At 39.7% G+C, this 27,422-nt stretch overlaps 1 protein-coding gene across 10 annotated transcripts in view; it reads left to right on the top strand.

The window, feature by feature from the left end:
• The window catches only part of ASIP (agouti signaling protein), a 159,215-nt gene that overhangs the window by 124,300 nt on the left and 7,493 nt on the right, over nucleotides 1-27,422 (top strand). Inside the window, exon 1 of one of the 10 annotated variants that reach the window (XM_057702115.1) lies at nucleotides 21,150-21,214. The exons of 8 other annotated variants lie outside the window; for them this stretch is intronic. The gene's annotated coding sequence lies outside the window, so the exon portion shown is untranslated. Of the gene's footprint in view, nucleotides 1-21,149; nucleotides 21,215-21,824; nucleotides 21,939-27,422 lie in introns of those variants that run through there. One more of the 10 variants, XM_057702116.1, reaches the window with a different exon arrangement.

Raw genomic sequence — 27,422 nt, 5'->3', positions numbered from 1 at the left:
AAGCTGTAACCAAATCCATTCTACTTATATCATACAGCATAGGCCACTGTCATCAGGTCTCCAAGCAGCAGGATGAGGCCAACTTGCAGTAGTGACCTCAACCATGTCCCCCAGGGAGATTTATAGGTCAATAAGATCTATAGGTCTTCTTTCAGAGAGCCAGGATATAGTCTAAAACCAGTCTCAATCATCATTCATAGCACAACCAAAGCTATTCAGTCCTTAGGAGAGGCAGATTATTTTGTACCAGTCAGATTGAAACATGGTCATGCCACTCTGTGTGTTTGCGTATATATAGGAGGAGGGGTCCACCTTTGGGAGCTGACATTGATAGCATCAGGCACAGAATGTACCATGTCATGTCCACATGAGTTTTTCTGTTTTCATAGTACATGGACAGGGATCACAAACCCAGCAGCAGGTAAGATTTTCAGCCTGACAGCAGTCTGCCTCAAACAAACCATACAATTGTTTTGCCAGGTTGCAGTGCTAAATCTTAAGGACAAAGAGAATATTAATTGTTCCCACCTTTCCACAGTTTTTAGGGCTTAAGATGTTTCTTTTCCAGGTGTTGGGGTTGTTGCTGTCCTTCCACAGCCACAAAATCAGTGTGACCTATCCTAGTAGCTGTAACTTCACCTTTTCTCCAGTTCTTCCCTACCCACGCCAGATTTTTCATCTGGAAGGGTCAAATGCGAGTGGGACAAGGGTATTTTTTTTTAAGAATAAATGGAGACACATTATATCCCCCACCTTACCCTGCTTGGGCAACTGAAGGAAGACTTTGTGAGTAGTATACTCAACCAAGTAGTCATGGTCCTCATGATTTTGGACCATGTCAGTCTAACAAAAGAATCTAAGTGGCTGAACCAGAATTAAGTTTGAATACCCCAGATGTCCTTTTGGCTGGGCTGTCCCTTAGAGGGTGTAACAATCAGGCTGACCTGAAGCTGCTATTAGGGTAAAGAAAGGCACATTATGCCCAGGAATGTTCAGGTAGACTCCTGAATTTCCAAAATAGGTCTATATAACTCCTCACCGCATTCACCCTGATCATTCGCCAGTAAGCAGCTAAGAAGAGATGATTCCTTTCTAGAGATAGCCACAGTCCATAACCAAACTTCCTTTTTAAGACATATGGACCAGATGACCTGAGAGAAATAAGAGTCAGAAATTATTTTGAGTTGATTTTTTTTTTAAAGACCATTCCATGACTACTTCTATTCAACCTTGTGCTCGAGGTCCTACCCAGGGAAATGAGGCGAGAAAAAGAATAAAATTCATCCAGATTTCAGAGAAAGAAGTAAAACTATCTCTATTGCCAGTATCTATCTCTACATGACATGATTTTGTACATAGTAAATCTTAATGAATTCACAAAGAACTATTAGAACTAATAAGCAAGTTCAGCAAGGTTGCAGGATATAAGATCAAAATGCAAAAATCAGTTATATTTCTATACATCAACAGTTAGCAATACAAAAATAAAATTAATAAGACAATTCCATTTATGATAGCATCAAAAAAGAATAAAATATTTAAAATAAATTTAACAAAAAACTGCAAGACTTGTACACTGAAGACCAAAAAAACACTGTTGAAAGAAATTAAAGAAGATCTAAGCAAATGGAAAGACATCCTGAGTTCATGGATTGGAGTACTTAATATTGTTAAAGTGGCAGTAATCCCCAAATTGAGCTACAAATTCAACTCAACCCCTGTTAAAATACTAGCTTTCTTGTCCTACTGTACTAAGTCAGATCTCTAGTAAAATATCAAATAAATATGCTGGTAGGAAAAAAAATACCAGCTTCTTTTTCTTTGTAGAAATTATCAAACTGATCCAAAAATTCAAATAGAAATGCAAGGGATCTAGAATGGCCAGAACAGTCTTGAAAAAGAGGCACAAAGTTAGAGGATTCACACTTCCAATTTCAACACTTACTACAAAGCTATAGTAATCAAAACAGCATGATAGGGACTTCCCTGGTGATCCAGTGGTAAAGAATCCACATTGCAATGCAGGTGACATGGGTTCGATCCCTGGTCAGGGAAGTAAAATCCCACATGCCGTGGAGCAACTGAGTGCCACAGCTACAGAGCTCATGCACCCTGGAGCTCATGTGCCACAACTAGAGAGAGAAAAAAAACCCACACGCCACAACTAGAGAGAAGCCTGCACGCCGCAGCAAAACATCCTGCATGCCTTAATGAAGATCCTGTGTGCCACAACTAAGACTCAATGCAGCCAGAAAACAAAACAAAACAAACAAACAACAAAAAAACCCAGCATGATACTTGTATTAGTCATCGCTCCCGAGAGAAATAGAACCAATAGCAGACACACACACACACACACACACACACACACACACACACACACACACACACACACAGTGGAGTAGTAGTCTAATTTCCTAGTAGTCAAGATCAATCGCACCAACCAGTGCAGTAACTCCCTTCTTTACTTATTGATTCAGAGGCGTGAAGAACCCAAGGTGGCTGGGTAGTAGCCTTCCAGTTCAGCGTAATCACTGTTTTGTTTCCTGGTGGAAGCATTCCTCCCTCTGGAGCTAAGACATCTAGACCAGAAGAACATAAAGTTGTGGGAATGTGAAGCAAAAGTTTTGCTAGTGAGTAATAGTAAGTGTTGCCACTCCCATTTCCACCACTTGATCCCTGGATCTGTGAATCCTGGCTATCAGAGAAACAGCACCATATACAGGCATACCTTGGAGATATTGTAGGTTCGGTTCCAGACCACTGCAATAAAGCAAATGCTGCAATAAAGTGAGTCACACAGATTTTTTGGTTTCTTAGTGCATATAAAATTATGTTTACACTACACTGTAGTCTATTAAATGTACAATAGCATTATGTCTAAAAACACAATGTACATACTTTAATTAAAAAATGATGTTATTGGGAAAATGAGGCCAATAGAATTGCTCAATAGAATGTTGTCATAAACCTTCAATTTGTAAAAAAAAAAAATGCAATCTTTAAAGAGAAGCAAAACGAAGAGCAATAAAACAAGATATAGCCTGTATTGGATGCTGACTCAGAACCTATACAGTTGACCCTTGAACAACATGGATTTGAACTTTGCAGGTCCACTTATATGCAGATTTTTTTCAATAAACAGGCACTACAGTACTACACCATCCATGGAACTGTGGATATGGAAGGCTACCTGTAAAGTTATATGAAGTTTTCAACTGCTTAGAGCATAGGCACCCCGACCCCCAAGTTGTTCAAGTGTCAACTGACAGCCATCTCTGGGTATCTACAGAGGATTGGTTCCAGGACACCTCTGCCCCTCATGGATACCAAAATCTGCACATGCTCAAGTCCCTTACATAAAATGGCATATTTGCATATAATGTACTCACATCGTCCTGTATAGTTTAAATCATCGCTAGATTATTTATAATACCTAATACAATGTAAATGCTATGTAAATAGTTGTAAATACAGTGTAAGTACTGTGTAAATAGTTGCTGGTGCATAGCAAATTCAAATTTTGCTTTTTAGAACTTTCTGAAATTAAAAAATATATATATTTTTGATCCCCAGTGGTTGAATCCATGGATGCAGAACCTATGGTTACAGGGGGCTAACAACAGCCTTCTGGAGAATCTTGCCCCACCCCTGCAAGATATTGCCCCCTAGCTGGCACTGTAATAGAGTCTTCAAAAGCCCATTCCACCATTCTGTCAATCCAGCTGCTTCAGGATGGTAGGGAACATGATAAGACAATGAATTCCATGAGCGTGTGCTCATTTCTGTGATTTTTTTTCCCTCTGTGAAACAAGTTCCTTGATCAGAAGTAATGCTTGTGGAATACTACATTGGAAATGGCATTCTGTAAGTCCATGGGTGGTAGTTTTGGCAGAAGCACTGTGTGCAGTGAAGGCAAATCCATATCCAGAGTAAGTGCCTATTCCAGTAAGAACAAAATGCTGCCCCTTCCATGAAGGAGGTGTCCAAAGTAGTCAACCCGCCACCAGGGAGCTGGTTGATTACCCTAGGGAATGGTGCCATATTGGGAACACAGTATGGATCTCTTCTGGCGGCAGATCAGGGACCTAGTGGTGGCCATAGCTAGGCTGGCCTTGGTGAGTGGAAGTCCATGTTGCGGAGCTCACACATAACCTAAAACACTCTCACAGTCACACCCAGAAATAATGTTTAGCCAAATTTCTGGGCACCTTGTGGTCCAGTCAAGCTGAAACATAAAATTAACAATTATAGCGTTGACATAAGGATAGACATATAAATCAATGAAATAGAAATTTAGTGTTTGTAAATAAACCCATCCATCTATGGTCAACTGATTTTTGACATGCATGCTGTGATCATTCAATGGGGGAAAGAACAGTCTTTTCAACAAACAGTGCTGGGACAACTGAATAGCCACAGGCAAAAGATTGTGTCAGACCCCTACCTCATATGACATAGACCTAAATATAAGAGCTAAAACTATAAAACTCTTAAAATATAGGAATAATCTTTGTGACATTAGTTTAGGCAATATTTCTTACATATGACACTAAAATAAATGAAGAGAAAAAATAGATAAATTATGCTTCGTCAAAATTTTAAATGCTTGTGCTTCAAAGGACACCATCAAGAATGTGAAAAGATAACCCACAGAATGGGAGAACATATTTGCAAATCATGTATCTGGTAAGGATTTTGTATCCAGAATATATAAATAACACTTACAACACAACAACAAAGAGATAAATGACCCTATTTAAAAACAAGCAAAGGATTTGAGTAGACATTTCTCCAAAGAAGATGTACTAATGAACAATAAGTACAATATAAGATTTATTTTATTGTAATGAACAATACAATAATATAAGATTAAGAAAGAAAAAGCATAAGGATTGGAAAGGAAGAGAGAAAATGGTGTTTATTTGTGGCTATATGTTCATCTATGCAGAAAATCCAAAAGAATCTTTAAGTGAATTATTAGAATGAAAAGAATTTAGCAAGGGTTATGGGTATAAATCAGGTTATAAAAGTCAATTGTGACAATTAGTAAATAAAATTTATATAAAGAAGCCATTTACAATCACAGCAAAAAATTAAAAACAGGAATAAATCTAACAACAGTTGTGCAAACCCTATGGAGAAAATTTTGAAACTGTATTGAAAGACACTGAAGAATACCTAAATAAATGGAGAGATATGTTCACAGAAAAAAGATATTGTAAAGATGACATCTCCTCAGATTGACTTAACAGATTTAATGCAATTTTAATAAAAATCCCCCCCAGTTTTTTTGTGTGTAAAATTTGACAAGCTGTTTCTAAAATTTTTATATGGAAGAGCAAAAGACCAGGAATAGCCAAGACATTTCTGATAAAGAAAAAGTCAAAGGACTTGCCCTACCAAATATCAAGATTTGTAATGCTATAATAATTAAGACAGTATCTTAAAACAAATAGACCAATGAAACAGAAAAGAAATCCCAGAAACAAACCCAAGCATATGTGGAAACTTGACTTATGACAGAGGTGGCATTACAGAAAGGAAGGAAAAAGATAAACTTTTAAATAAATTGTGCTGGGACAATTGTTATGATATAGGAAAAAATTATATTGTATTCCTCCTTTATGCCATACACAAAAACAAATTGTAGGTTGACTAAAGATATAAATATGAGGAACTCAATAGATATTTTATGATATTAAAAAAATTTTAATATTTTAGGTATGATATTATCATAGTTGTTTTTAAAATAGTATAGTTTAGAAATATATTCTACAATATTAATGGGTAAAATATTATGTTCTAGTGGATGTAATGGATGGGAGTATAGATAAAACAAGATTGGCCCTGATTTGAACATTTTTAATGCTGTATAAAGGGAATAAAGGGGGTTAATATACAATTTTCTCTATTCTTGTATATATTTGAAATTATCCACTATAAAAAGTTAAAGAGATTTTAATGTGAAAGGTAAAAATATAAAACTTTTAGAATACAATATAGAAAAATATCTTTATGACCATGGATAGGAAAAGATTTCTTAAACATATAGAAAGAAAAATAAATTTGACTACATTAAAATTAAGAACTTTGATTCATCCAAACTACCATCAAGAAAGTAAAACAACAAGCCACAAACTGGGAGAAAATATTTGTAATACATATAACCAGCAAAGGATTAGTACATAAGGTATTTATGAATCAATAAGAAAAAGACAATCAATGGGAAAATGGGGAGAAGACATGAACTGGAATTTCAGAAAAAAGAAATTCAAATGTCCACCGATAAAAATATGAAGGAAATAATCCCTTTGATAATCAAGAAAGTATGTTAACACTGTAAGGAGATATTGTTTTATACAGGATGGGCAAAAAATTTTTAAGTCAAAAAATAACCAAATGTTGGTGACATAATGGAGCAAGAACAATTCATATCCATTCATGACTGGAGTGTTAAATTGGTAAAATGAAGGTGGAAAACAGTTTGGCATTACCTAATTAAGTTGAACGTGCATGTAACTTTAAAACCGATCGATTCCATTCCTAAATAAGTATATGGATTAACCACTGTAGGTGTGCCCAGGAGACTTGCTCAAGAATATTCAGAGGAAAACAAAAAATATTCAGAACAGCACTGTTATTAATCGCCCACAGTGGGAGAAACTCACATAATCATCCCAGTAAAATATGGATAAATAAATTGTGGGATATTCATGCAACTGAATACCATTTAACAGTAAAAGTAACTAAATCACAAATTCACACATCAACAGGTGAAACAAAAGAAGCAAGTCCCATAAGATAAAGTTATGGGACTCCATTTAGATAAAGTTCAAAAACAGGCTACATTAAACTATTTATTGTTTAGAGATTCATACTGATATGGTAAACCATGAAAGCAAGCAAGGGCATTATTCAGCTGAAATTCAAGGTAATATTTTTACGGTCTCTGGAAGACCCTTAAAGAGTGCTGCTAATTCCAGATAGAAGCAAGATTTCATTAAGGAAGATATTTTTGGATAGAAGTGTTTGGGGCCTCTTAAATAGCACCAGTGGGAGGTAGGCTCTTGTCTCTGAAAGGGTGGTTCTGGCCTCACCTCTCAAAGCCACTCTCTTTCAACCAGCAGAGATGAGTACAGCCCTCAGAGGCAGTTCTGCCCCCAGAAAAACTATTACAATAAGTTCCTGACATGGTGCAGAAAGGGCACCATCACCACCCCAGGCAGGCCACATGGCCCCTGCCTAGCTCATGCCACACAGGGAACTGCATTCTGAATGAGGCAGCCCAGAGGTCTATTCAGAATCTTTCCTGCAGATACTATGTACCAGGTCAGCATATCAGAGTTTTTAGAGATAGTTCACAAGTATCTTCTCATCAGATCATCACAACCTTGCCCTTGGAGAACTTCCCAAATCCCACACTTATTAGAAGTCATCTGGTCACCTACATTACAGCCCTTTTGTGAAAACCAGCCAGTAGGCTCTTGAGAGATGAGTCACTCAACTCTACCCAATGTAGGAAAACCATAACGTCTTCGAAACTAACAGAAATGTCAATATTCTCCTAAAGAGAGCTTAATTATCTATAATTAAGATATGCATTAGAAGATATAAGACCTCACCAAACTTTGAAAAGAAGGAAATTAATATTTATTAAGCAGCTATTATGTGCCTGGCACTGTGCTTGGAGCTGTTTATGGGTACTTAGTATTTGTTAAATAAATGAATTTCTCCCAGTAACACTGTGAGATATCCTATTTTCAGATGAGGGATTCAGAGAGGTTTAGTAACTTGTCCAAAATTACACAAGTAGCTATAATAAATGTCAGAGCTCGAGTTCAAACCCAGGTCTTCTGGCATATGCTCTTTCCTTACAACATACCCCACTGTCTTTGAAGAGTTGGAATGGTACAGAGAGAAAATAGAATGTTTCCTCTTTAAAAGAATGTTTATGCCTAAAGTCAGGATCGAGAGTCATAATATAGTATTTCCAAAGGATCTTAAATATTTATTCATTTGATGATGAAAAGCTTCTTAATACGCATATGGTAATGTATATTATATATGTTAGTGTTCTCAGAATGATTGAATAACTAGAAAAATGTGAGATTCCACTTATGGTGTTCTCTTTATAGTTTATTGTGAGTAGTCATCATTATGCTTTGATTAAAAGGGTTAGTTCAAGGAAATACTGATTAACTCTAAGTCTTTGATCAGCAAATCAAATGCTCCATGGGAATATGGTCAGACTTTTACTATGAGCATTCATGGATTTAATGAAAATAAGGTATCATAAAAAGAAGCAAATAATTAACCTTGATGATTCAAACATAAACAAAACAGTACTAAAGAAATTAGGTATTTATTCTTGTCTTGGTTTTCAGCTGAAATAAGTAAATGATGGATATTTAGTTGATAAATGACCATATCCAGGAGGTCTAAAAAGATGGAAATTAGTCTGATCCTATTAGATCATAACAGGGTCTCATTTGATCATAACATATTAGAGCTGGATCAGACCTAAATAAGATCATCTAAGTCCCCTTAAGAATCTCTCACACCTGTGCACAAGGAGGTCATAATCCAGGATGACCACTGGACCTACCTGCCCCCTCTATAGGAAATACTATTTTAGGGTTAAAATTCTAGTATAGTAGTTAATTATCTGTTTCTCAATAGTATGATATTGCTGAAAAATCAAGATGTAGAAGGATACATACAGTATGAAACCATTTATGTAAATGTTAAAAACTCTCAAAACATTTCAGTGTTTTTTTAAAAACTCATATACCTAGAAGTATAAAAATATTCATGGGAGTGGTACTCACCAACTCAGGATGGTGTTTACCTCTGGGAGAAGGAGGAGAAATGAATGGGAAGCTATATTTATAACATTCTATTTCTTTGTTTAAAACTCTGAAGCAAATATGGGGAAAATATTAACATCTGTGGTGAACACATGGGTGAATATAACAGTTTATGTGACTTGTCCAAAGTCACATAAAAGTAACAAAGATGGATTTTTTAAATAGATCACGTAGTCTAATTTTTCTCACTTAGGATCTGAGGTCAGTATGTATAGATTAGGGAACCAACCAGATAGTGATTTTTTTCAAGGGCCTACCTACTGTAAGTCAGTGGCAGGAACCAAGTCCCCAGACTTCTGCGTACTTTTTACCCTCACCACCACCCTTTCCCACATCCTGCTGTTCTTATACAATCTGTTTTACCCCCAAAGGTTCATGGTTTTGCCTGCTGGACAACTTGTATTTGTCCTGTTGACTAATTACTTTTAGGAAATAACTTTTGATTGGTCACTTATATTCCATTGGTCCATACTCAAATAGGATTATATTTTAGGATCACAAGGCCCCATCAGCACCAGAGCCGTGCCTTTCTCTAGGGATTTTATGTCTTTTCTACTTTCTTTCCCTCCTTTTTCTTCTTTTTTTTCCCACTTCGCTCTATCTTCCATAGCCCACTATTCCCATTACCTAATGTCCATCAGATTGAGGATGTTGCCTCCTCCTCCCAAGTCCATATTCAAACTCTTGATTTATCTGAAGAGCTTACTTGGTGGCTCATGCAATGAATTAAAATTTAGAAAACATTCACATTTGTGGAGTGCTTCACAGTTTTCAAGGTGTCTACATGATTTCATTTGATCTTCTTTTCGTCCCAGGGTGGTAGGCAGATGAGATAGTGGGTTCAGACAGTTTATGTGACTTGCCCAAGATCACAGAAAGAAAGTAACAAAACGTGAACAGGAATCCAGATCTTCTGACTTATTCACTTCTCTTTCCAATTACCCCTGTCTCCATAAACCACCAAAAAGAAGTTGGTCCCTAGAAATAAGGATAAATCAATGTAGGGCTGCGCCACTACCTGTCACATTCTTCCACCACCATTCCTACTAAAACAGACAATGCTTGTTTCATGGCCCTGTATTAAGCTGCTCCTATCTACAGCGCCTCAAAGCTTCACGTGACCCAGGGGTCATAAATTGTGACCTTGTAAATTCTAGTTTGTTTAAATAAAACTAGTGAGAAGAGGAGAGCCACAGCCTAGTCACCTTCCATGTCGGCAGAAGGGCAGCCCTTCAACTGTTGAAAACTTATGTAGAAATTTGCAAATTATGAGACCAATATTGAAAGTTCCCAAAGAGATTTTACTTATAAGGCAGGCTGGGCCTCAGCAATCTGCCCACCTAGAGTTTAACTTCTCCACCAAGTGCTCCTTAACCCACCCAGAATTTCTGAAAGAAGCTGAATTAAACCCTTCTTTGGCAGGATTTGTTTTTCCAGGTTAACTCATTAGGGCAAAGTTTCATTCTCTCTCCTGGGATCCATTCTGAATTAAAGTCTCATTAAATCCTGCCCATGAGAAATAGAGACACAGATGTAGAGAACAAACATATGGACACCAAGTGGGGAAAGCAGGGAGGGTTGGGGGGGGAATGAATTGGGAGATTGGGATACAAAATTGTACACTCTAAATATATGCAGTTTATTGTAAAAAATAAAAAAATAAAAAGTTAAAAAAAAAATCCTGCCCATGAATATCCTCAGTGCAACCACTTCCTTTCCAATCCCTTGCAACCTCAGTGTCAACACCAATTCTAATTCCAAAGACTGGGGAGAAATATAGGGAGACCAGATTACAAGGCTTGTGGCCACCAAAATGAGTACAAAGGCAAGTCTTCACTCCGCTGAAAGCAAAGAGATGAAGTGGGGAAGTTCCCAGGGCCTTATAAAAATCTCACAGCAACACATCTTGCCTCTGCTGCATAAGAGCGGGGAAGATGCTCAGCTCTGAATTCCCTTAGAAAGGCTAATAAAGGGCACTGTAAGTAGGAGATAAAATTTTTCTTTTCTTCTGCTGCCTACAGAGATCCTGTCTCCTCCCCTGGGTTCAAGTTTCATATAACCTGGGTTGCTATAGACATCCCTTCTGTAAAATAAACACTACCCTTTACTTTTGCTTCTGTTGTAAAACCTGCTCTCCTGCTCTGTTTACTGCTACTTCTCTGATGATGAAACATTTCTTCTTTTCATTGTGGCTCAGTGAGAATCTTCCTGCCTATGAGATGGAGTGAAGTTTAAAAACATTTTCGTAGTATGGTTGTTTGTTTTCTTGTTCTTGTCCTGGAAATTACAGACAAGCAAGCCCAAGCCTCCTCTGTTGCAAGGTGAGAAATTTCCTTTGGCCTCCACTTTTTGAGGGGAAGTATACGAGTTTAGTTGACAGCTTAAATATGCTTTCAGAAGGAGTGAAGCTGCTGCTACTTTGGAAAGTTTAAAGAACTTGTTGGTCATCCCTCATTTCTTCATTTTCAAGAAAGCTAAACAAATTTATTTGTTTCACTTCTGTGGGTCATAGTAGTTAGGAGTTTAGAAAGCAGTCTACCTATTGCTAACTAGTGGCTTCTTCTTTCTCTTTAACCTGCTTTTTCCATTTTCTAGCAGTAAAAGAAAAAAAATTCCTTAGAAAGGTACTTTAAAATCTCAGCCTTGACTCCAGAATTACATTTTAGCGCTTTCTTAAATGTCTTCAGAAAGTCACTTGTAGTATCAGATTTCTAATGACTCATAGAGTAGAATTGGGGATTTAGGATCAGTCTGCATGTGAAGAATTTGTTCATTTCGTATTTATTACAGCAAAAACACACAACTAAACTTCCATTTATTGCAAATCTTCCTTTTCCTTTCTACATGTTTGGTCTTTCAGAGTGGATGCCCATTTTGGCACATTTTAATGCCCCTTAGAGGAAAGCTCCGGTTAATATTTTCAATTGTGGATTCGTTTGTTCTGCTTCAGCAACACTGGACATTTGTTCTGCCATTTCCATTGAGAGGCTCTAGGAGGGTTATGAGATGGATCATTGGAGTCACTTTGGGTTTTCTTTGGCTATTTGGGGGGCCTTTGTGAGATCAAGAGATCTTGACCCATTCCAAAAAACACTCTCACAGGTGTCTGTCTCAAAACCTTTTCTACTTTGTCTAAATGCAAAGTTTCTCTAATTCATACATAGTCTTAAGGTTTGCTCAGCTATATTTCCTGTGGTCCGCCTTGATCCTTTTGTGCAGAAAACTTCTCTGACATAAAAGCCTCTTCCCTTCCTTCTGCTGGAAAGTTGTTGAGAGCTGTAGCAGACCCAGCTTCAGGCCATGCTTATTAAGCACAGAATACACCCCAAGTAAAAGGAATTCAGAAAACCAGAAGACAGTATGATTGCTGGGGCAAAGAAAAGAGAAAGAATTAGTTTCTGAAGAGTAAAACCAAGATCAATAAAATCCCCACTAAGGACTTTGTTGAGTGATAGGCACTAAATCAGCCCGAAGGGAATGATGTCGGGAAATTAATCATTTTAGCAGCTCCTACCAGCATTGTATTCCCTATACACTGTGGGAATGCATATCTGGGGAGCCAGGACTCTTGACACCTGTTTCAGTAGAATAGGGAGACAGATTTCACACTGACATGCAGCTGTCTGGATGATTTGTGTCATTTTGCTTCTTGAGGAGGAACGCAGCATCAAGCCTTCTCTTGAATTCTAACTCAGAGCTCCTTAGGCAGAGCCTGGGCCTGCCACATGGTTCTTGGTTTCAGAAGAAGAGTCCTGAAGTTGGCTGTCCGCATAAGACCCAAACCATCCATCAGAATATTATCCAATTTGTCATCTATTAGGCATAAGAATTAGACGAGTCAATTCAGTCACAACAGTCAAATCAGTCTGTGTGTATAGATATAGCCCAGGAGATCAAATTGTTTTGATATTATTTTTATAAATTTATTTATTTATTTATTTGTTTATTGGTATTATTTTTAAAAGTTATTCTGATACTTGTTAAAATGGTAAGGAAGACTTTATTCAAGACTATTGTAATAGGGATATTGCAATAGGAGAGGAAGATCAGGCTCAACTCAGAATACAGCAAAGACAGATGGGAATTTTTAACCAATGAGGAGAGTGAGAGGGTCAGAGGATGGAAAGTTATTAAGAGGAAACATCAAGGTTAATGGGATCTTTGTTAAACTGACCTAACAGGATTCTTGCTAAAGGCAGGTTTGTACATCAAAGGTGGGGGATGAGAAACTTGATTGGATACTGAGTGATCAGATATCAAGGGTGGGGGGATTCTCACTAAACTGACAGCATTCTTGCTAAATCTGAGCTATGCAGGCCAAAGACAGAATGGAGGGCCAAAGTCAAGGCCTAGTTAAGAGGGCTCAGAGGAGCCTATCTAAAGTTTGGTCGGGGAGAGAGTTTTTGTGAGTATCCACAAACTTTCTTCTCTTCCTCCCATCCATTCCCATCCTGCTTCTGCCAACCCCACCAACTGCAAAAGAGAGGTCTTCACTTTCCTTAGCCAGCCATCCCTATGCTTCTCACATTTCCTCGTTATCAAAAAAACAGAGTGTTCCAGACTCTCAGGACTCCAGATTCAGTGTCTCAACTAGCAGATGTATCTCTAACTCATTCCAGTCTCTGATTGCAAGGGTTGGTTTCCTCCCTGATGAAAGAGTCAAGGCCCTCCCCACTTTGGGAAACTTGCTTTCCAGATGTAGAGAACATCACTGACAGATCCACTGGCAGCATTTGCAATCCCCTCCCCCCTTAGGGACAGTAGGGGAGGAAGAGCTAGTGATTAAGCAAACACATCACCCTCTCTTTAGCTGGCATGGTTTTAGTCAATCTGACAGTCAACAACTCCCACTGATAGAACACTGAGTAGGCAGAACTGAAGGAATTCTACAACCAGGATTTGAGACATGGGGTAAATACATACTGTTTTGTTTTTATTTCTACCATAGCAAGCTGGACTGGGCCAGATGGCAGACCACCAAACCCAGGTGTTTGTAATTTTCCTCCTTTTTACTTCAGGCAAAGGTACCAGACTTCTTATGTGGCTCTGGAGTTGGGAAGACGTGGGATTGACTGCTCTTTCTGTCACTCACTACCTCTCTCCCTTGGGCTCCTCTGGGTTTCAGTTTTCTCAGCTGTAATGTATAGACTGTTAAGAGGATTAAATGTATATAATGTGCCTAGAGCTGAGCCTGGCATATAGCAGGTATTCAATAAATGGAAGCTATTATGATTCATGTCTCTGCCCTTGTCAGTAATTAGCAGGTTGAGCTGTCTTACAGTGAAAAGAGTAGCACAGTGGAAGAGATTCTAGTCTTGACTCTTACTGATTCAAAGGTCTGCTTTCCTTCTTGGAGCCTCAGTTTCCTTATCTGTAGAATGGACAAAATCAATGTTTCTCACACATGGCTGTACATCACAATTGCTTGGAAGCTTATTAAAAGTATGTCTCCCAGGCTCCATCCCTGGAAATTCAGATTTAGTGGGCCTATGACAGGCTTTGGGGTTTACATTTTATAAAACTCCGCAAGAAAATGGATGAACAAATGTGGTATATTTACAGTGGAATACTAATCAGCTATTTTTTTTTTTAAAGAACAGGGCTTCTTAGGTGGCTCAGTGGTTAAGAATCTGCCTGGATTGAACTTGGTGTACCCCCAAAAAATAGAAAAAAAAAAAAAAAAAAGAATCCACCTGCCAATGCAGAGGACACGGGTTCGATCCCTGCTCCAGGAAGATCCCACATGCCGCGGAGCAACTAAGCCCGTGTGCCAAAAAAAAAAAAAAGAACAAACTACTTACACATGCAGCAAAATAGATGAACCCTCAAAAACATTATGTTGAGCAAAAGAAGTCAGATACAAAAGATTTCATTCAGTACATTTCCATTTATATGAGTACAGAAATGAGCAAAATTGATCTATGGGGGTAGGAGTCAGAACAGACGTTATCTCTAATGGGTGAAAATGGTTATTGCCTGGAAAGAGGCACAAGGGAACTTTCAGGAGTGGAAGAAACATTTTATAGCTTGATCGGAGTGGTGGTTACACAGGTATATAAAGTTAAAATTCATCAAGCTGGATACTTAAAATTGGTGCATTTTACTGAATGTAAATGATATCTGAACAAAGTACTGTTAGCATAGGGGCAAAATGTTCGCCTGACAACTCTAATGCATAGTCAGGTTTAAGTTTCCTGGACAAGATTATCCCTAAGGTCTCTTCCAGTTCTAAAGCCCTATGGTTCTTATATCTCCACCCCAGGCGCCCTTACCAGACACTTTTATCCACAAATTGAATTATTTCTTTTACCTCTCTTGATCAAATACAAGATCAAAGATATTAAGAAAAGCCAGAGTCCTGAGCATATGCTAGCACTCAGATAAGGAATGCTAATGAAATTTAAGGGCTGTCCAAGCCCTGGTATGACAGAACAAAGGGCAAGGAAAAGCCATTAAATCACCATCGAATCTGACTTGTCACCTGTCCTATTGGCTCAAAGGGACCAATAAATCTGAGGATTTTCTGTTGCTGGTTTTCTTTTCTATTCATTCATTCATTCACCAAATATTTATTGAGTGCCTTGCTTTGTGCCAGGTACTGCTGGGTAGTGGGAGTAGCAAAGTGAATATGATAGCAAGATCCCTGCCCTCAGGGAGTTTAAATTCTACAAGAGAAGGAAAACCAATACAAAAATAAACACAGATAGTTGTTAATTGTGATAAGAGCTATGAAAGAAATAGGTTGATGGGATAGATAAATACTTGGGAAGGATGCTTTTAGATAGAGTGGTCAAAGGAGGAGGTGATATTTGTACAAAGATCCAAATGTTGCCAATGATCCAGCCATGTGAAGAACTAAAAGAATCAAGTTCAAGGCCAGGGAATGAGCATTAGGGGCAAGGTAGAAAAGAGCATATTTTAGGAACAGAAAGGAGTCCAATACATCTAGAATCTAGTGATTGAGAGGGTCTATCAGATGAAGTCAGAGAGAGTAACAACCAAGCCTTGCAAGAAATTGTGATTTTATTTCAAGAACAATGGGAAGCTATTAAAGTTTTTAGGCAGGGGGTGATATGTGATTTTAACAACACCCCCCCCAAAAAAAAAAAATCACTCTACTGTTTTGGAAATGGATGGAACAGAAAAAGAGTGGAAACAGGATATCAATTAAGAGACATTTACCATTGTCCAGGCAGTAGTCCCAGAGGTTCAGAATCCCTGCTGAATTGCTAAGCAAAGCTACCCTAGCTTTGGTAACTCCATTAACCAAAGACAGAGAGCAAGAATAAACAACTTCAGAGGTTAGTGAATTCCTCATATGCTCAGTTGGCCTTGTGTTTCTAACGTTTTCCCCACATGTCACAGATGAGGCTGATTAAAGACTTCCCAGAATGTTGGGCTCAGTCCCTGAAGTGCCTTTCTTCAGACCCGTTCACAAGGAGGCAATCTTGAGAAGCGAGCCAAATATAAGACCAGGGCTTCTCCAGGTCCTTTTCATCAGTTCCTTTCTCTCTTTTGGGGTCTCATGCCCACCCTCAGCAGAATCTGCCCTCCTAACACAGTGCCCCAAAGCTCTCTGGACCTTTCTTTCTTTACTTCTCCGTCTTTTCCTCTCCTCAGAGGTCTGCCCTTAGGTAGGAAAACAGGAAACTAATCCAGTAACACTAATTGCTACCAATTTAGCCATGGCTGAGAGCATTTGCACTTAATCCTTATAGCACATAAGACATGCTATGGAACCTGGCTAGTTAAGGGAAGACACTTTGAGGCAGAATGTGACTTAAATTCTATTTTGTGAGTTATCCCACTCTGTCTTCCCAAAGAACTCAGACTAGCCAACAGAGGTCATCTGAAGAAAAACATTAACTGGAGACATTGTTGATCTTGGACCCTGCGGCCTGGATCAGCAGGCACAGGGATCTGGAGCAACAAAGGGTGGGACTGGCTTCTCGTAGAAATCTTAAGAGATGACAACCCAGGCAGTCCCTGAGTAGAGGGCCCCCTCTTGTCTGGCACAAGACAAGAGCCCAGAAATAGGCTAGAACAATGGGCCTAGAGAAGGCAAGACTTAAACAGGCTTCTGGAGGGAAGTGTAGGATTTGGAGAAGGAGATGACAAATGGACATGGAGTTCTAAAGAAGGTGAATGGGGAATTCCCTGGCAATCCAGTGGTTAGGACTCTCTGCTCTCAGTGCCAAGGGCCGGGGTTCAATCCCTGATCAGGGAACTAAAAATCCCACAAGCCATGAGCTGCAACCAAAAATGAAAAATAATTTAAACATTTAAGAAAAAAAAAAGAGGTGACTGGGACTCTCATTTGCAAACTAGAAGGTACAAGTCCACAACTCTGCCCATAACTTGCTCCTATTTCGCACCATGGTTGTAGAGAGAAAAGCTGGAGGTCAAGCATAAACCTATGTCTGACAACAGCTGATTCTAATTGATGCTAATGGCGCTAGCTTTTCCTTCCTTCTCTCCTCTCCCAACCTGGGCAAGCTAGAGTCCACTTAGGGATGAGCTACACTAAGTCACAACCCTGGTCTTATGGAGTGGGATGAGCTATGCTTTATTCTGGTTAAAGGGAAACATCCCATTCAGAGAGAAACAGAACCAACAGCTTGGCTTGGCTATAAGTAATTACCTCACTCTTAGAAGATCTAAAGACCTAAGAGCTCTAAACCCTAATCAACATCTCAAAGGGCCATGATCTACCAGATACAGAGACCAGACCATAGGGCAGTTTACCTCTTCTTTATTTTTTCCATTATTATATGTTGCGAGAATATCTTTAAATATGGAAAATCTCATGTAACCTCCCCCCCCAAAATCATCCACATTTATTACCATATTTGCTTCAAGTCTTTTTTTATTTAAAAAAAAAACTACAGGGAGAATTCCCTGGTGGTCCAGTGGTTAGGAGTTCACACTTCCACTGCAGGGGGCACGGGTTTCAGCCCTGGTCAGAGAACAAAGATCCCACAAGCTGCTGAGGTGGTGCAGCCAAAAAAAAAAAACTTAGGTAAAGTTGGAGTTTCCCTTACCACCCAGCTCCAATTCTCACAATTCTTCTATTTCTTTGTCTTTTCCTCCCTACTTATCTTTCTCCTCCCTACTTTCCTTTTCTGCCTGTTTTATTCTCTTCTCATTAATTCTTTAATTTTTCTCTTTTGGCTGCACTGTGCAGCTTGTGGGGATCTTGGTTCCCCGAGCAGGGATCGAACCTGCACCCTTGGCGTGACAGCACAGAGTCCTAACCACTGGACCACCAGGGAATTCCCCTCTTCTCATTAATTCTAAAATCTAGTGAGCATATTTTATATGCTCCTCTTCTAAATATGTTTTTTTTTTTAAAGAAGACTAATTTAAAAGGAGGCTTCTTTAAGGCTCTTGATTACTTTTTGGGTACAATTGAAACAGGTTTCCATCCCAAAGTAAAAGTTGTGATTATTAAGTTATATGGTGCTTTTTCTTGTATGACTTATGGGCCAGGGCATGCTGCATTGAGTCTTCGTTGCTGCTCATGGGCTTTCTCTAGTTGTGGAGAGCAGGGGCTACTCTTCCACGCGGTGCATGGGCTTCTCATTACAATGGCTTCTCTTGTTGCAGAGCAGGGTCTCTAGGGCACGTGGGCTTCAGTAGTTGTGGCTCACGGGCTTAGTTGCTCTGCGGCATGGGGGATCTTCCCAGACCAGGGCTCCAACCCGTGTCCCTTGCATTGGCAGGTGGATTCTTAACCACTGCACCACCAGGGACGTCCCTAGGTGATATCTTTTTCACAGAATTTGTTCACAAGATTACTGAAGTGGAAGCTAGGGAAGAGATTTGGTCATCTGTTAATTACTTATTCTTCATTTCTACTTCTTTGATCTATAGAAAGAACCAATAGATTAGGCAAGGTATTGTGTGATCAAAAGATTTGAAAGGTGTGCTTGGGCCAGAGATGAGTAGAGCATGGGGGTGCCTGGCTTAAGGTTAGCTGCAGAATAGCTTTACTAAAATGACAAGACAAAAGGAGCTTCCTCCAGAGAGCTTTTTCCTGTCAAAAGCTGCTTAAAGTCAGAGTTAGAAGAGACCTTCAACATCTAATCCAAATCCTTTTCTGTACAAGTGAAGAAAAAGATGCCCACAGAGAGAAAGTAACTTGCCAGAAGTCCCACAGTAAATTCCTGGCAGGGCTAGGTCTAGAACTCAGGTCCATTCTTTGATCCCTGCTGCATTAAGATGTCTGACACCTGGAGCACTAGTAAGACAGCTACAGGGGATGTCTAGAAGCAGTCTCATCATTATATAACTTACTGCTGAAACTGCTGAGTGTAATTCAATGGTCCCCCAATCCACAAACTTCCTTTTTTTCTCACAAACTTCTTTATAGCCACCATGTAACACTATCAGTGTCAGCTTTCTCGATCTTGTAACCAGAAATGGCTTCATGGGTGTGCACTTCAGCAGTTGCAGAGGGCCTCATGCTTGCTTACTTTAATGCGCTCCTTGATATTCTTAATTTTTTAGCAAGTGGTCCCACATTTTCATTTTGTACAGAGGCCCGCAAATTGGGTAGCCTACCTTTAACTTACATCCTGGGAGATGGGAATGAGAAGGAAAATGGTCTCCCTGTTTTATTAGGAGGTTGTAATGAAATGCCTAGAAATATCCTTTGGGAAAGGATCAGGAACTTGGCACCTGTACTCCCGACTCAGGCCACTGACTACTTCCCACAACCCCAGGCCACCAGCCTGGTTTGGATGTCCAGGACCTAGTGATCTTCCTAGTATGAGATTTGGCTACTGAAGAAAAGCTCTAGCCAAATAATTGATTAAAATAGGATGGAAATCTCAGTAACTGGCTTTGGCTGTGCACATCTGGCTACCAATGGCCTGAAGGCTGTAAAAGGAAGCCATCCTCTAGGGCAGGAAATTCAAGGAGACTGCCAAAGGGGAAAAGCAGCAGAGAATGTCTGCTACATAGAACCATATGAAAGAGGGAGGAACTGGCAAGAGCCGCACAGTATCAGTATGTTTGAGCACTCCAGGAGCTTCAGCCCAAGATTGGAAGGTAGGCTGAGGAAATTAGAGAGGTTCCTGTTCAGCAGTAACTCACAAAATCATACAAGACCCTGTGAAGTTTAACCACCCTTTTTTTTTCTGCTTACCCAAGGCATTTATTTCACTTGTATCTCAACTCTAACACTTCTGTACTAATTTTTTTTTTGTTAGTTATTTGTTTGCCCTGCAGGACTGAAAGCCATCTAAAGGCAGGGACTCTATTCTTTTTTTTTCTTTTGGCCACATCTACAGTGGCTTGCAGGATCTTAGTTCTCCGGCCAGGGATGGAACCCATACCCCCTGCAGTGGAAGCACGGAGTCCTAACTACTGGACCGCCAGGGAATTGCCATATTCATTTATATTTTAGTAAATTGATTCAATCGAGAGAAACATTTACTGAGGCTTTATTTTGCGCTTAGGCACTAGGGCTAGGGGTAGTAGGGAGGGGAAGGGCATGGAGATGAATAAGACACAGGCTCTGCCCTTAATAAGTCTTCAATCTAGAGGAGACAGGCAAATGAACAAATCATTACAATACAGTGTGTCTGGGGAGGAAAGAATAATTAACTCTCCAGAGAAGACAGCCAGGGAAGGCTTCCCACAGCATTCAAAAAGTAATTGCTTGGGCTTCCTAGGTGGCGCAGTGGTTGGGAGTCTGCCTGCCAATGCAGAGGACATGAGTTCGATCCCTGCTCCAGGAAGATCCCACATGCCGCGGAGCAACTAAGCCCGTGTGCCAAAAAAATAATAATAATAATAATAATTGCTTGATTGGCTGTTCGAGGACAAAACTAAGTCAATAAAACATATTGCCACTATCCTGCTACCCCAGAAATTATCAACACTAATAAGCCTGGGTGAACATTAAGCAATGGGCCGGTAGCCCCAGGAGAGCCTCTTAAGCTCAGCCCAGGCAGGCACTTGTCATGGATGCATACCATCAGCTGCCCAAGTGGATGAAAGATGTGTAAGGCAGTGGGATCTTTATGCAGCTGCTGAACACTGGTGTGGGGGATCTAGGTAGCCATGAATGAGAGATATTTCTCCTCTGGCCCTGACCCTCAGTATTTGGTACAGCTTGTTTGGCTGAGAAACTAAACCACAACAAAAATTGTGTGTTACTTCTCACAGGTTTTGGCAAATCAGAAACTGTGGCTGATGAGCCAGAAGAGTAATAGGCTTTGAGAGTGTTCCAGGGCAAAGAAGGGACCCCAGGTAATACGAAGATATGCTGTAAGAAAGCCCTACATTTTACTGACAGAGCAGTAGGTGCTGAGAGCAAACTGCACACTGAATTTAAGGTACAAAAGGGGAGGAGGGTCTTGCAAATTCACCAGGCTCATTATCACAAATCAAATATAACTCTCCATCCAGCTTCTTTAAATCCTTTGGTGTTGTGTCAAACAGCATTTAATATTTTATTTCTATCCTCCTTTATACTTTCCTACTACAAAGTGATAACATGCTTGTAAAAAAATACAAATACAGAAGTATTATACATGTCTCTACCTCACTCTCCATACTAATTTCCACTCCTAAGAAGTAATTGATATTAAATTTTTAATGACATTCTTCCAGGCTTCTTCTTTTTGCATATGCAAACAAATACACATTTGAGGGAGTTGTTTGATATTTGTTTACAAATGGGACCATACTGTTTAAATTCTTCAGTTTGCTTCAATGTTGCATTTCTTTAGTATATTCTAAACCAGCAATAGTCTGGCATGATGTACCCCTTCCAACAATAGAAACACTTTCCCAACTATAGAAAAGAAGTACTACCTGAATAGGAAAAAAGTAAAAAACCAACTAACAGGGACTTCCCTGGTGGTCCAGTGAGTAAAACTTCGCACTCCCTGGTCGAGCAACTAGATCCTGCATGCCGCAACTAAGAGGTCCACATGCCGCAACTAAGAAGTCTGCATGCCCCAACTAAGTATTCGCATACCACAATTGAAGATCCTGTATGCTGCAGTGAAGATCCTGTGTGTTGCAACTGAGACCTGGAGCAGCCAAAATAAATAAGTAAATAAATATTAAAAGAAAGAAAGAAGGAAGGGAGGGAGGGAGGAAGGAAAGAAGGAAGGAAGGAAGGAAAACTGACAATATCCTCTGCTCTCATGTGCCTGTGATTCAGGATGAGCCCGTCAGGTTGCAGGAACATAATACACCAAGAAGGGGTTTCCATTTTAGATCCTAGAAGCTGAGTGGTTCTGAGCTTTTTAGGGGCCAGAGACACCCTTATGGATCCAGAGAAAGCTATGGAACTTCCACCTAAAAAAATGCACACAGGCACAAATTCTGCAGACAATTTTAAGGTTAAGATTCTGTCCTGCTAGAATTTCCTTTTCCTCCCAAGTATATGTTTTGTTCTAAAAGACTGGTCAGAGGAAAATCTGCCCCCATCACCACTAGCTTATATGAGTTGCTCCTCCATGCTGGACCCATACCCAACACTGCTTTGCTTCTAGAAACTTCCTCCTCCACAGGGATGAGCTTCACCAGATCCCTAGCCATTGGTGCTTGGCAGGACTGATGGAAGCCACTATTACAATCAACTGAGCCCAGTCTCTTCCCCTGCAATGCCAGCTTGCTGGCTGCCCAGACACCCTGGCCTCCCTCACAGATGCCACCAGCACAGCCCATGACAGGCTTTGTCAAGACTGCGCCTCGTTAACACCTGGTTTGCTTAGCAGCTAATATTGTTCGGTCTTCAAGAAGACTCTGCTGCCTTCACCTCTCCTTCAGTTCTCATCTCTCACTATACCACTGTCCCAGTAGTTGGTTAGCCATCCCCCATCACTGGGACATTATAATCCTTTCCTTTGCTTTTGGGACCAAGGCCTTGACCCTAAAGGATTAAGATGTCAGGCTATCCCGATGCCATAGCTAAGGGGATGTCTGCAGTGTACACTCAGTGTGCGCTGTATACTGATGCACTGTCTCCGCACCTTACCATGCTCAGGGATGCTCTGGACACTGCTGTCTCATATTTCCTCAGTCAGAGCCCTCACACATTTGTACTCATGTGGATGCACACACACGCACACACACTCATCAACACTCCTGAGGTGTGTAAACCACTTGCATTTAGCCATGACTTTCCATGCTCTCTTTCCCAGGGTTTAATCAGATTCAGCCACACTCATGCGTTTATAAATCCCTCCAACTCTTAAGGATACACTACAAGGGGGCTTTACAGAATCCTTCTTTGTGCAACTGCTTAACCTCCCCAAAGTCCAGGAAGCAGGAATCGGAAATGATGGATTCATTTCTGAATTTTAGAATAGAAAGGTCTTTAGATTCTTTAATTCATTAAACAAATCTTTATTAAAGTTCTAATTTGTGCCTCATAACATGTACTGAGTCGTGCAGTTCTGTCCGCTCACTTTACAGATGAGAAAGAAGAGGCCCAGATGGGCCAAGGGTCACACAGCCACTTAAATGGCAGGTATGTCCATGTAAGCTGACTCCCCTTTCTGGATTTTTTATATCCACGTGCTGAAGAGAAACTCATCTTAAATCCTAAGCAGTAACTTAAAGCAGATGATGGGTTTAAGAGGAAGGATTGTCATCAGATACCACATATCAAAGAACAGTCTTCACCACTACAGAGTGGAAGGACAAATTACTCTTGAGAAAAGGAATTGCACAGGTAGTTATTGCCGTCAGCATTATGATCCTGTATTAATAGATGGAGTGTGTATCCCATGTTAAGTAATAACAGTAGTGAGAGTTTGGATAGGTCCATAATCTGTTACTTGAAATTGCAAAATCCCAAAACTCTGAAAACTGTAAATTTTTTTTTCCCTTTGGTAGCTCATTTGGCAAAAACAAACAAACAAACAAACAAACAAACAAAACCATCCTGAATTGATGCGAATCAATTCATAGTCTTTGTTTATCCTTGTTTGTTTATCCACACCTTTTTTGCTACAGAAGCATAAATATATTTGTAATGGGTGTTTCTAGACCCCTTATATGTGGTTTTATATAGTATATAGAAGATACTGTTTTTCTAAAATCCACAAAATTCTGAATTCTAAAAAAAAAAAAAATCTGACCCCAAGCATCATAATATACCTGAGTATTATGGACATATATTACATTTAGAATATACATATCTCCCCAGAATTGGTGTAAGGAATATTGGTTCTTCCCCTTTCCCAATACACAAGTAAAATTAATTCCACTGACACTTCACCCTTCCCAGACTCAGTCTAGTTTTAGGTTCTACTAAGTTACTGAGGTTCTAAGAAATTGTATTTTAAGTTTATTTCTTAAGAGTTGCTTGCACAGGGACTTCCCTGGTGGTCCAGTGGTAAAGAATCCGCCTTCCAATGCAGGGAACGCTGGTTCGATCCCTGGTCTGGGAACTGAGATCACACATGCTGCAGGGCAACTAAGCCCTCCTGCAGCAAACTACAGAGCCCACACGCCCTGGAGCCTGCATGTGGCAACTAGAAATAGAAAACCTGCATGCCACAACTAGAGAGAAGGCTGCACGCTACAAGGAAAAAAATCCCACATCCCTCAACAAAGTTCCCGCGAGCCGCAACTAAGATGGGACACAGCCAAAAAGATAAAAAAGAAAATAAATTAAAAAAAAAAAAAAAGAGTTGTGTGCACAGCAAAGGAAACTTTTTTAAAAAAATTAAGCCCTGGAATTCATTATATCCTGAATTAGTCTAGAGACGTTACCTGATGACATCTCCTCCCTGCCCATTGTGCAGTGGCTAGTATTTGTATTAGGCCTGCTGCTTGCTATAATGGTGATAATTCCTGCATTATCAGGTGTTTAGAGGAAATGATGAATGTGGACTTTAGGTCTTAGTTAATCTCCCCCAAACTCCAGCCACTCCTTTTCTAACCCACATTTCCCAACTACTCTTTCACTTCTTTGCAGGAATTCCCAGCATGTTTTTTGGTCAGTTTTATATCACTTAAGACAAGGAAAACCCAAAGAAATAAAATAACTACATATACTGCCTCTCAATCAATGACATGACTCTTGAGACTTGCCTTAATCAGAGCTTTTCCTTAATCAGAGCTTCTCCCCAACCCATTTCTCCATATCTCCATTCCTTCCTTTTTTTTTCTCTTTTCAAGTTGAATTTCTTTTTTTTTTTAAATCTTTATTGGATTATAATTGCTTTACAATGTTGTGTTAGTTTCTGCTGTACAAAGTGAATCAGCTATATGTACACCTATACCCCCTCCCTGATGAGCCTCCCTCCCACCATCCCCATCCCACCCCTCTAGGTCATCACAAAGCACTGAGCTGATCTCCCTGTGCTATACCACAGCCTCCCACTAGCTATCTATTTTACACATGGTAGTGTACATATGTCAATACTATTCTCTCAGTGAATTTCTTTCTGATTTGTCCTTCTGTGCAATACCCATTGATGCCAGAGCTCTACTGCTTAAAAAAAAAATGGCCTCTCTAGCAACAATCAGAAGGCCAAAATTAAATACAAAATTGCTTTTGGAAGAGATTAGGGGTACAAAATAAAATCTTAAAATACACGTTTAATTTTATGCAACTAATCAAAATATTATCTTGTATTATCCAATTATTATATTTCTTATTTGTATTCCAGGTGTTATTGCATTGAATCTTTATGAATTCTAGGCAGCATGATATATTAGAAAGTTTCAAAACATTATGATAACTATTCATGATGGAGATTTTTCCTCTGTCTCTAATGATCAAAACTTACCAGTCCTAACTTTTGTCTCATTAGGACCCAGCTCTGTCCTAAAGCAGATCTGAAACCTGATAAATTAATGAGAAATATTATTGGTTGGTAATGGCACAAGTTACCTTTCCCAAATCACATTGGTCTTTTAATAAGGGTCATCAAGAGCTTTACCCAAAGAAGCAATTAATTACTTCATCAACTAGTAGATATTGATAAAGCAAATGTGATGTGCTTGCTTAACAGCCCCTCAGGATTCTCACAATCTAGAGAGGATCGGCAAGCTTTTTCTGTAAAAGGCCAGATAGTAAATATTTTATACTTTGAGGACTACACAGGGTCTCTGTTGGTTTTGTTTCTTTTTAATGTGAAGGATTTAATTCACTTTACAAATGTGAAAACCATTCTTAGCTTGAAGACTGTACAAATGCTACATGAAATATGGAAAGGGCAAATGAATACTGCAGTCACTAAAGGCAACAGATTCAGCCTCAGTGGTAAGTAAATAAATGCTTGTATAACAAGCTAAGTACTGTGCTTAGGTCAAAAGTGACAGGCTTAAGAAGTGGTAAAGGAGGAGCTTTGCATGGGAACCAGGAAATAGCCAGGCTTGGCTGGGACCTATACTTCCCATAGGAAAAGATAAAGCTGGAAAGGAATGTGAAAGACAGGTTGGGGAGGGCTCTGGTGCCTTTCTGAGGCTATGGATTCTGTATTTCACTTGATAATCAGGATAACCCCTGCAGAGGAATGACATTGCTTGGAATCCAGCATCAGCTTCTTAATTGCTTTTCCTTCCTCTCAGTCTTGCCCCCTCCATCTCCACACCTCAGTCAGAGGGATCTTTCTACAATGCAAATCTGATTAAGTCCCTCCCCCTATTTAAAATTTTTCTTTCACTTGCCATCGACCTTAAGATATTGTCCAAACTCCAAAGTCCCATCATGATCTAGCCCCTGCCTCCATCTCCTGCTACATTTATTTGCCAGCCTTACTGATCTTTTCTAGTTCCTCAAATGCACCATCCTCTCTTGCCTTTGTATCTTCACGTATATGATTCCTAGTGTCTGCAACACTGCCATCACCACCTCCACTTTCTTCTCCAACATGGATAAATCCAAATCAGCCCTCTGTTCTCAGCTTCAGTGCAACATGCTTCAAGAGACCTTCCCTAGTCCATGCACTAGTTGTGGTCTCCCATAGCACAAGCTTTATTAGAATAACTTATTTAACTTGTCAGTCATCCCTGATAGAACGTAAGCTCTGTAAGGACAGGCATCATTGTGTATCTTGATCACTATTGTTACCCAAGAACCTAGCATAGCACTGGTTCATAGTAGGTACTTAACAAATATTTGTTAACTAGATGAATGAATGAATGTATGTATGAATGAATGAATGAAAGGAAATGGGGCTTTATTTAAAAGGAAGCTTAGTCTAGTTATATGTTCCAGAGTCAAGGAGACTCTTATGGAAGATCAGATGGGAGGAACTAGGCTGCTAGGGACAGAAGAAGTGGAAAGGGAGGAAGGGTTGTGAGAAATGGGGGGGAATGAAAAACACTAGAACTTAATGACTGATTGGTTGGGTTTGCGGAACAAAGGAGAAGAAGAAATTGCTCTCCAAGCTGAGAGCCTAGCAGCATCATTAGAGAGAGAGAGGGAGTCCTGCTAGGAAGAGAGAGCCCAGGAATTGAGAAGGAGGGAATGGAGGAAATCATTCAAATATAGTTCAGCTCATTTTCCTCGGTCCTAACCAGCTAGCCATCCCAGGCAACACTGATGGCTCTAGTTAGACTGAACCAGGC

The sequence above is a fragment of the Hippopotamus amphibius genome, chromosome 12 (genome assembly GCF_030028045.1).
Source record: "Hippopotamus amphibius kiboko isolate mHipAmp2 chromosome 12, mHipAmp2.hap2, whole genome shotgun sequence".
NCBI lineage: Eukaryota > Metazoa > Chordata > Mammalia > Artiodactyla > Hippopotamidae > Hippopotamus > Hippopotamus amphibius.
Note: the sequence above shows the minus strand (reverse complement) of the source record. Positions and strands in the feature narration are given on the sequence as shown.